At 31.6% G+C, this 11,473-nt stretch overlaps 1 pseudogene; it reads right to left on the reverse strand.

Annotated features, from left to right (window-relative positions):
- Nucleotides 1-9,722: 9,722 nt before the first annotated feature.
- LOC140436279 (dynein axonemal light chain 1-like) lies at nt 9,723-10,217 on the reverse strand (annotated as a pseudogene).
- Between the last annotated feature and the right edge of the window lie 1,256 nt (nt 10,218-11,473).

An 11,473-nucleotide genomic window follows, 5' to 3' on the forward strand; every position in this document is an offset into this window, starting at 1 on the left:
CTAGACGGATGGAAGGGTGTAATATCAGTAGGAGGTCAAAAAATCAGTAACTTGAGATATGCTGATGACACTTTAATAATCGCGGCAAATCAAGAAGAAATGGAAGACATAATGAGATGTCTGGAGGAGAAAGCAAAACATATGGACTAAAGCTAAATAGGAGTAACACAAAGATCATGATAGTAGACAAGGCTCGGAATAATCTTCAACACATTAAAAAAATTGGGGGCTTTGAAGTAGTAATTAGTTTCATATACCTGGGGTTTCTCATAAGATGCGACACAGAGATGGGTTTACTATGGCAAGAACAGCTATGATGAAACTGGTAACAATTTGGAAAAATTCTAGTATAACAATACACACAAAACTAAGGCTGGTAAGGGTACTCATTTTTCTCATAGCCACATATGCATCGGAAACCTGGACCTTAAAGAAAGCGGATAAAAATAAACTAGACGCCTTTAAAATGTGGGTATACCGCCGCATGTTAAGAATATCCTGGATTGATTATCGCACTAACGTATCGATATTAGAACAACTTAAAGTAAAGGATATATTGCTTAAACAAATACAACAGAGATATTTCCAGTATTTTACACATTGCTTTTGGACACACAGAAGAACAGGTACAATGGAAAAATTGATAGTCGAGGGTAGAGCTGAAGTAAAAAGACCTAGGGGAAGTTTCTCCAAGCCGTTGGGTAGATCAAATAAAGCCCAAACTTGCCCAGGACAGGCAAGGATGGAGGGACATCGTGAAACAACTGTAAAGGCCTGATGGTGTCACCACATCCCAAAAGGGATTAGGACTGAGGAGTTTTAGTTCGAGGTCCGAGCACGTGAGGCGCTAGCAAACCTGCTTCTTACTATTGGAAATACCATTCTAGAGAGGTATGTGCTGTGGCTTGGTCACATCTTCAGCTCTTAAAATAATATACTTTATCAAAGCTACATATTCTTATATAGACACATGCCAGTAGTTATTCGTTTTTATATATTCAATAGATTTAATAGGATAATAGAAGTTCAGTAGGATTCGTCTTCCATTTTTTCTATATTTTTAATTTTTTTTCACAATTTCTATTGTGAATATAAACTGCCGTTTGATAAAACAAGTGACATCAGCATTTCAAATAATCCTAACAAACAATTCGTTGTCGCCTTTTGTGATATTCGTACTGTAAGGAGAAATTTTCTGTTAATTGTGCTTCGTTTTATTCCTTCTTTCATCACCAATATTATCTGTACAACGTTGAATATATTTATTTTCTAACAATGGAAAGGGTTAATGAAGACTTTGTTGCAACAAATTTCGTTATGACAGGTCTTAATTGAATGCAGGTCCGTATTTAAATTTATTATTCACTAACATGATCTAAAATAGTAAATAAAATTTATAATATTGTGCAATTTAAAAATCTCAAAAAATGATGACAGATTATTGACATGAAATTGATGACAGAATTCTGAAAATATAATAGTAAATCGATTACAAATAATATCTATCTCCCAATAAGACAGCAATACAGTGTATACAGAGAATGAGTGTATTAGTAATATCATCTGAAATATTAGGAGACTGATGTACCAGAAAAGTTTCAGATAAAAACTTTAGTACGACTGTCTAATTTAAATGTATAAAATAAGTAAAATAAAAATCTCATTACAATCAGGTCAAGGGTCAAGAAAAAAGAAAAAAGTGAAAATACTATTTCAATCTTTTTTCTAATTTAAACATTATCATTTTCTTAAGATGCATTAGTTGTTAAATATTTTTAACTGCTCAGACAAAACAGTTAAAAAGATAATTTTTTCTTGTGAAAAAATTTTTTCACAAGAACTTCTTTCAATTATAAATAAAATTAATTAGAATCCTTTGTAAAAGGTATATATTTAAAAACCCAAACGGGCTGTGTTAGACAAAACGATTTCGGAATCCATCATTCCATCATCGGTGTCTAGGAGTACATGAATGTAGCCACTAAATATATGGGTAAAAACCCGTTAACAAATAATTAGTTACATTTGTTTGACATTATATCTTATAAATAATTAGGATGTTAAAGTTACCGTTGGATTAGGTAACATGGCGACATATGACGCCACACATATGTGTGGCGTATTATAATAAATATATTAAAATATTTAAAGACTAATTGTCGACTACTGGTTGAGGTTTTAAATCCTCCCTATTAACTCTACTGTACGGTTTTTTGTGTGCACATTTAATCAGAGAGTATACAGCATTACAGGATACCTTGGAAGGTATATGTTAATACTTTCCTGGTCCCCGCTTACATTTCAGAGCAACCTCTATATTCTATCACTTACATTTTCATCTATTCATATTTTTTTTTTATCTTGTCATCTAGTGTCTCATTCTACGGTCTCTGTAAGGCATGCAAATTGGCCAAATCTTTTTTTGAGCGTCCAGTAGTCACTCTTCGGCACATTCTGCTAGCCAGCCTTCAATTTAGTTATATTTGTATATTCCAATTTGGTTACATTTTTTCTACATTAAAATTTTGTTATATTTCAAATTCATATTTTACATTTTCCTATGTTTATCATACTGATCCAGTCTCTTACTTTGTGAGGAGTAGTAGTTTCTTTAGTCTATCAAGGTACATTTTATAGTTCACCCTTAGTGGTGCACGAAGACCACCTTTCTTAATTCATTTGTTTTTTGTTACATTTTCCCTCTATTGTAATTTGTTACATTGGCCCTAAATACTTTTTGTTACAAACAGAAAACGCGAAAATAAAGTTAACAAAAATTTATAGAGATCTAGGTAGAATCACCAGTACTTTACCAACTGGTAAAAGAATCATCTATTTTAAAAATTCTGTAGAGTCCAGAGAGTGGATGGTCTGGTCATATAGTGATGACTGATGATAACAAACTGCCAAGAAGAGCTTTAGATGGTAAAATACAAGATAGAAGACAAGAAAGAAATGCTCATAATTTTCTGAATGTTAGAACTTGGGACACAGGACCGCGTATATTGGAGGCATAAATAACAGGAGGCCAAGGCTCATTTTTTTCTATAGTGCTATTGGAGGAAAAGTCCAATAGCGCTACACTCTACCTCCTTTTTTAATGGTTTTATCATGGTTTCCTGGTCTTCTAAGCTCCCAGATCACTTCACTAGAACAATGATCACTGTCCACTGATTTAATAATCCACTCAATAAACAACGAAAAATACTTTCCAACACAAATTTCTACCATCACCTGCAACAAATACAACATTTCCTTAGTTAATCCTTGCAGTTCTATACAATACAAACTCCAACAACGCCTTTCTCTAACTTCTTTTATGCCGAGCGAAATTCACACGTAAAATGTATATGTAAATGTAAAGACAGAAGAAAAAAAATTACATTCTAAACCATTGAAACGCTTAATCATCTAATTAAGGAGGTTAATATAATTTAAAGCTTTATATATAACAAAGTATTGGAATGAATTTAAAAATGTTTACGGAAAAAAAGATTAATGTTTACGGAATTGTATGTACTTTAAAGCGATATCTATTTGACCCCCATTGCAATTAATAAATGTTAAGAGAATCATAGAGTGGCTTATAGGTCAAAGTAAAATAATCAAAAATACTGAGAAAATGTGTTCCCCTTTAATCATCAATAGACAGGTCGCTGGGTTTTTAAAAATGTTGTCGCAGTTCCTAATAATGTTTCTATTTCGTTTTCTTCCGGCCAACCTGTATGTTACAATACCCAACTTAGAACAAATATTTTGTCAATTGGTCAATAAAACAGATTCCTCAATCTAGTCTTCTACTCATTGCTGTAAAATACGAAAGCGGGATGCGCATTCCCTCACAGCGAATGAATTTTTTGGGATATACCCAATCAATACTAATTACTAATGAATCTAATGAATAATTCAGAAGAATAACCCAAAAATCCCCTAAAAATATGTTATCCTACCTCGAAGGGTTTTTCTTCGTATTTGCTGATTTTATTTTATTCAAATAAATTATAATTAAATAATGAAAAAGTTGTGAGTATCTACTCGCTATCTGTGGGAAAATGTGGAATAAGTAATTAGAAATCAAAATAATTTGGAATTTAGAATTCATTGTATACGAAAATCGCACAATAATATTTTATGTGTTTTATAATTATGTCATAAGTGTGATATAAAAAACGTTCTTAACCTTTTGACCCTATTGTCATTCTTAAATAGCAGAGGTCACACTTAAGTTCACTTCATTATATTACTAAATGAACGATTTAAAATATGTGAGATATTTGGGCAACTATTTAAAATATTATAATATTATAATACAGTAGACTCCCTCTATAACGAGAACTGAAATGGCAGACTAATTACCTCGTTATAAGGGGATCTCGTTATATCCAACAATAATAATATTGTGCATACATATGAATATGTAGTTTTCTAAAACATTAACTTTCTATAGTGAAGCCATTCGGAGCAATATAAGATGCTAATAAATATTGTTTGAATGGCGTTTTTAAAACAAACTTGTTTACTTTTATTGTCAATGAAATGCATTAAAACAAAAAAGAGTTGTTTACCTTTACTGTCAATGATATATGCTAAAACAAAAAATCTGTATTTTGTAAATATGTATAAAGCGTATAAAGTTATTTTGTCATTTTTGACTGCTTTAAATTGTCCAGTATTCTATCTATCATATTTTCTAAAGATGTGAAACAGTTTTATGCTGCTTTATTTGCGTTTTGTCCTTGGATAAAGTTTCTGGCAACCTTTAAAACACTTCCCACATCTTGTCTATTAGGACCCATATTATTAGGTGTGAATGGTCAACCCAATACAATGACACTTGTGAATCATAAATTTTACATTTCCGACTAAGAATCATACATTGTAAGAAGTTTATTGCGGGCGGCCCGCAGTTAAAAAGGGTATTTATTTATAGCTACGGCCGGGCCAAAACGTAAAAAACACGTTTTGCAATCTTATTTTCTCTCGTTATAAGCAAATTTACCTCGCTATAAAGGGTTATAGTTCAATAGAAATTTCACGGGACATCTAATGTACCACGTTATAAGCGAAACCTCGTAATAACCGTGTTAGTTATAAAGGGAGTATACTGTATTATCATTGCACAGCCCGTTTACTTTTAAACACAGAACTCCTTCAATTGTCTCCAGTGCTCCTGATACTGTTTTGTGATTCTGATAATGTTTGCTGTAATACTCGGACCACACATTTTCCAAAAACCTTACTTGTCATATGTCTTATTACATTATTTTTAAATACGGTATTTCCTCAGGATTAAGTTTTTAACAGCTCTGGGGCTCTGAGACTGTCTCTGTAATCAGCATGATATCTTAGCGAAACATAATTAAATAGTTTAATCTTTGACCATCGATATCGATTTTCATGTTATACTATTGAAGTTTCTTAAGTATATATTTTAAAATTGTTTTGATAAATTCCAGCTGAATCCTGTAATTTTGCATTAATTCATCCACCAATAATAAATTTGACCACAAGCAAATTTAAAAAAAGACACAATAAATACGCACTCAAAGAAATACACACTCAAAATTTATAAATAAAATAAATAAATTAAATTCTAGCTGAAATCTATGTATAAATAGAATATAATCCAAAATATAAACAGATATTGAATAAAGCTAACACAATTGTATAAATAATATATTTGAAATAATTACTTAAATAAAAACTGCCCAAGAAACCAACTTTCCTACATAACTAATACACGGATTGCATGTACCTAATATTCTTATAAGCTTTAGCATAATCAATAAAAATAGATTTTATGTCGTTACCTTCGGATATTTATGTACTAACAAGCAGTCTTTTGATATGAAGCAACGTTCTGTTGTCCGTTTTTAACAATCACAATATTTTTTATTTGCTATTATATTCTATTTTAATTTTAATTCTATAAATATAGAATGGTTAATCTTTGTAGGCACTACAGTTCTACACCAAATAGATTAGACGATTGAACGGTTCGTTATCCCTGGTATACCTAGAAATATCTCCACTAAGCGTTCTACACTACCTTGTGAACTGCCCTGATTATAATAAACGACGTCAAGAACTGGGCATGAAGGGCAACATCACAGCTATATTATCGAACCAGAGCCAAGTCACCACAGCTATCCAGTTCCTGAAGCTAGAAAACTTACTAAATAATATATAACTATAGTATATTATATGTAATTGTATCTTAATATAATTGTATCCACGGTGCCTCGTGCTAATAGCTGAAGCTGTCACAAGCACGTTAAATAAAAAAAAAATATTTGTAGATTAGTTAGAAAGTAAAGTTTGAAAAAAATGTATTGGAAAAATCTGCAATCCAAACCTCAATGTGTATCAATAATATTGTACGGCCTAAAGATTTCTTAAATCTTTATTCACTTCCTCAGAGCTGAAAGAAAGACTTACTTCTTCTTCTTAAAGTTCCATCTCCTATCGGAGGTTGGATATCATAACGACTATGGTGACTTTGTTGGCTGCTGCTCTGAAAAGTTGCAGTGAACTACAGTTAAACCATTCTCTAAAGTTCTTCAGCCAGGAGATGCGTCTTCTTCCTATGCTTCTTCTTCCTTGGATCCTTCCTTGCATAATAATTCTCAGCAGCTCATATTTTTCTCCTCTGGTTATGTGACCCAAATATTCTAGTTTTCTTCTTTTTATGCTGTTCATAATTTCTAACTTCTTATTTAGACGTCGTAGTACCTCAGCATTGGTAATCCTTTGAAACCACTGAATTTTTAATATTCTTCTATAACACTACATTTCGAACGCTTCTATTTTCCTTATGTGTTGTTTCTTCAATGTCCAAGCTCCCATTCCGTATAGTAAGATAGAAAATATGTAACATCTTAGAGCCCTCAATCTGAGATGCAATTAAAGGTCTCTGTTGGTAAGCATTGTCTTCATTTTCACAAATGCTTGCCTTGCAGTTTCAATTCGGACTTTGATTTCTCTGCTTTGGTCATTTTTGTCATCAACCCAGGTTCCCAGATATTTATGTCTCTACTTTTTCTATTTGGGTTTGCTCTATCATTAATCTTTCATTTCCATGTTGCGTTTTTGAGACAATCATGAATTTAGTTTTTCCCTTATTTATTTTTAGTCCGTATCTAATGCAATAATCGTTAATTCTATTTACCAATTCTTGTAGCGATTCCAGGGTGTCTGCCATTATAACGGTGTCATCAGCGAATCTTATGTTATTTACTATTCTTCCGTTTACAGAGATTCCATCACCCAGATCCGCTATCGCTTCCTGGAATATGGCTTCACTGTACACGTTAAACAGTAATGGTGACAGAACACAGCCCTGTCTTACTCCTCTCTTTATATCTATATTTTCGGACTTTTATTCTTCTATCTTTATATTGGCCTTTTGATTCCAATACAGATTGATAATGATTCGTAAGTCTCGTCTGTCTATATCTTTGTTTCTCAGTATTTCTATTAGTTTTTCATGTCGGACCCTGTCGAATGCCTTCTCGAAGTCGATGAAACAGGAATAAATATCTAGGTTTATATCTAAGCATCTTTAAGAGAGGACATTAAAAGCAAACAATGCCTCTCTCGTTCCCAGTCCCTTGCGGAACCCAAACTGAGTATCATCCATATCATCTTCTAGTTTTCTATATAATCTTTCATGAATCACCTTTAGAAATATTTTGAGGGTATGGCTTATTAGTGATATTGTCCTATAGTCTGAACAATCTTTGGCATATACTGTTTTTGGTATTGCTACAAAGGTGGACACCAACCATTCCTGTGGGATTTTTCCAGTTTTATATACTTCATTAAATAGGTCCAGAAGTACAGGTAGAGTTTCATCGTCTAGACATTTCAGTAGTTCCGCAGGTATTTCGTCTGGACCTACAGTTTTTCCGTTTTTTGCGTTTCGTATTGCTTGTTCGATTTCCTCTATTATGATCTCTGGCCCCGTTTCGCTGTCGATTTCTTCCGGTTCTTGCCGATTATCCTCAAACAGATCTGTTATGTATGTCTTCCATTTTTTTAATTTCTCTTTAATTTCTATAATGATTTTTCCATTTGCGTCTTTCAGAAGGGCATCTTTCTTTTTTCTCAGTGTATTTGTCATTTCCTTTATTTTCTTATGCATGTTAAAGCTATCATACTGTTTAGCATATGCCTCTATTTCACTGCATTGATTAGCAAGCCAGGTGGATTTGGCCTCTTTTATTTTCTTTCCTATCAATCTCTGTAGTTCCTTGTATTTTGCTTTACTCCTGCCTTTATGTTTCCTTCTTTCCTCCATTAGATCTAAGATTTCTGAAGTCATCCATCTCTGTTTTTTTCTTATTTTTGTCTGCAGTAGCTTTTCTCCTGCCTTTATTAAAGTTTCCTGTGCCATGTTCCATTTGTCATTAACATCTGTTGTTTTTATCACGTCTTGTTTGATTTTCTTTAAGTTATCATTTATTTCTTGTTTTAAGCTCTGACGTATAGGTTCTTCTTTTATCTTTGAGACATCAAACCGTGGTATATTTGTTTGTTTTTGGATCTTCTTCAATTTTATCTGCATTACGCCTACTAATGGATTATGGTCTGAATTTATGTCAGCTCCGGGGTATGTTCTCAGAGATTTTATAGCGTTTTTATATCTAGATTTTATTAAAATGTAATCTATCTGGTTTCGAACAATGTTGTCTTCTGAATCCGCAGGTGATTTCCAAGTATAAAGTCTTCTTTTAGGTAATTTAAAATTTGTATTCATTATTACCATCTCCTCGCTTTGGCAGAATTCGACAAGTCTGTCCCCTCTTTCATTTCAAGACTTACTACATTATGTAAAATGTTTTTTTTTACTTATATGTAAAATGTGTACCTGACCTGAGTAAGATATTATATATACCACTAAGATTTTTAATATCAACTTTAATGTTAATGGAAAAATTAACCGAAAAATACCGAAAGGCATGAAAAATACGAAAAATATAGAAAAACACGAAAAATGCGAAAAATACCGAAGAATAAAACATTTACAGAAATTCCCTATTGGGGAAAAGGGAGAAGAAAGAACAGTGGTATAATCAAAGTCCATGGAGTGATCTGTGGATTGGACATGTTTAGCTAATGCACAACGGTGTGGATGAAGGCGTGAATCATTTTTATGAAGAGTGATTCTAGACTTAGTGGTTACGAGGTTTGACTAATGTACAACTTATTACATGAAGAGCAGGAAATATAATAGACAATGTTATTAATCCCATTTTTTTTGTTTTGTGCTTAATTAAAAAAAAAAGGTTGTTAATTGCCAAAACTGGCCTCTGAGCCACATTAATTTTAAAATAATTATCATTGTTACTCTGGTTATTGTCTAAATTATTCCGTATCCTACTCAATCTCGGAGTAATATGTTTAATATAGGATATTGAGAAATATCTAGTTAAAGTTGGTGTATTAGAAACCCTGTCATTACTTGATTTATCAGCAGCGTTAGTTGTGGGTGGAAGATGTTAGTGATAAGTCTTCATTATGGACTGCTTATGATTAAAAACAATATAACAATAACATTCTTAAAAAAATTTATTTCAAATTTTTACTAAAAGGTATAAATAATTATTTATACCTTTTACTAAAAAAAATATAAAAATTTGAAATAAAATTTTTTTGTGATACATGGTATACAGCCAGCTACAGGAACTTAGTTTCGTAGTGGATAATAACATTCTTATCAACTATTCTTCATCTCGGAGTATCAGTTCACCATCCAACTTTTTCAGATTTGGCAATCGTTTTGCAGCTTCAGCTCTAAATACAGCTTCTTTGGTACTTTTATGAAGAGAATTGCCAACAAATAGTAAATCTTCTAGAGATGGTAGCTTAGATTATCATTTCCTTAATTTCTTTTATCTTCTTAATTAAATTGTAAGACATCCCCAGCTTTTCCAACGTATTAGCAACTCCTTCTAGACCAGAAACGATTTTGATATAATTTCTTGATAAAAAAAGGATTTTAAAATTTTTGAGAGCACTAATACCTGCAATTTTTTTAATCATATTGGTTGATAAACTAAGCTTCTGGCATTTCCTTAGAGCAGATAGTGAATAATCAATTTTTTTCAATTGGCAGCCATTGAAATTGAAATCCAACTTCTATGGCGTCACTAATATTTTGATATGGATTTTTTTTCTTGCAATATTTTAATTGCATCTTTAATAGTTTTAGGGTTTCACAGAGGTTTTAGTTGTTATTGATATATTTTTTTATGGACTGCGTTAAAGAAAATCTTATTTATTAATGTTTTTGGGTAAGCATTTGTGACATATAATTTTTTCTAGGTATTCCAAGGTTTTTGTTATGGAATGAATGATCTGATAGTTTGATGATTTTGTTTTTCATTTTTTTTACTTTAGTTGATATTAGTGGAGTGTATGTGATATGATTGTTGGTGTAAATACCTTCCTAATAAAATATCTATCAACTCTTAAATGACAGTGTACATATTTTTGTTACCTTCCCAGAAAATTATTTAGTATTTATCGATATTTTAAGCGACCTCAGTAGAAACATATCGATTTGCCTATATGGGTATGACTTCCATTGATGTTTTCTAATTCCTATTAGACAAACTAAATTAAAATCTGAACTCTGACATCTTAGTATTGATAAATGCTTAGTTTTAAGTTAAAATTTGATGATTTTATATTCTTCGTATGCATTTTAAAATATATAATTTTAAGTTCTAATATATACTATCACTATCTACTATCAAGTTTTAATATACTTAATTTATTTTATAACAAACATTTTAGAAATAATTAAAATTTAACAGGGTCCTGAGAACGGATCTGTAGAAAGCGTATCTGCTAGAGAACCACAAGAAATTACAGAATCCTTGTGTTCATTTAAGCAAAGATAATTTAACTATTGCAGACAGATGATCAGAGAGAACGAAATATAAATAAAACGTGTTAATTATCAGAGAATGAAGTGACAGTCATGTGAAACATTTTCTCAAAATATTACTTATTTATAATACCGCAAAACTTTGTCTTAAATTCAAATTAAAATAGGTAAACATGGTAAAATACATGTAAAATTGCTATTTACTATTAAAAAAAAAATATATAAAAATAATGTAAAATTTATTTGGGCAATTTTGGCTAGCCGATGGTCTGGCATTCCATTAGTATGACCTCTTTACTCTCTTCTGTCTCTTGGCCATCGTACTGTTTTGGCAATCATATTATATAGTATATCCTGCTGTTGCTCTTATAAGATATCCTGATATTAGTAATACTGTAACTGTAATACTATAAACGTCACTTCATGTTATCTTCTTTATTTTATTCCAATTTCTGTTGATGTTATTCATTTCGCTCAACTCTTTGTATATTCCCGTATTCTCTTCCAGTCTATTCTACGCCAAAGACATAAATAAAAAGTCTATGATGTCTGTCACTTACTTACAAGTTGATACAAAAT

Source organism: Diabrotica undecimpunctata, chromosome 3 (genome assembly GCF_040954645.1).
Source record: "Diabrotica undecimpunctata isolate CICGRU chromosome 3, icDiaUnde3, whole genome shotgun sequence".
NCBI lineage: Eukaryota > Metazoa > Arthropoda > Insecta > Coleoptera > Chrysomelidae > Diabrotica > Diabrotica undecimpunctata.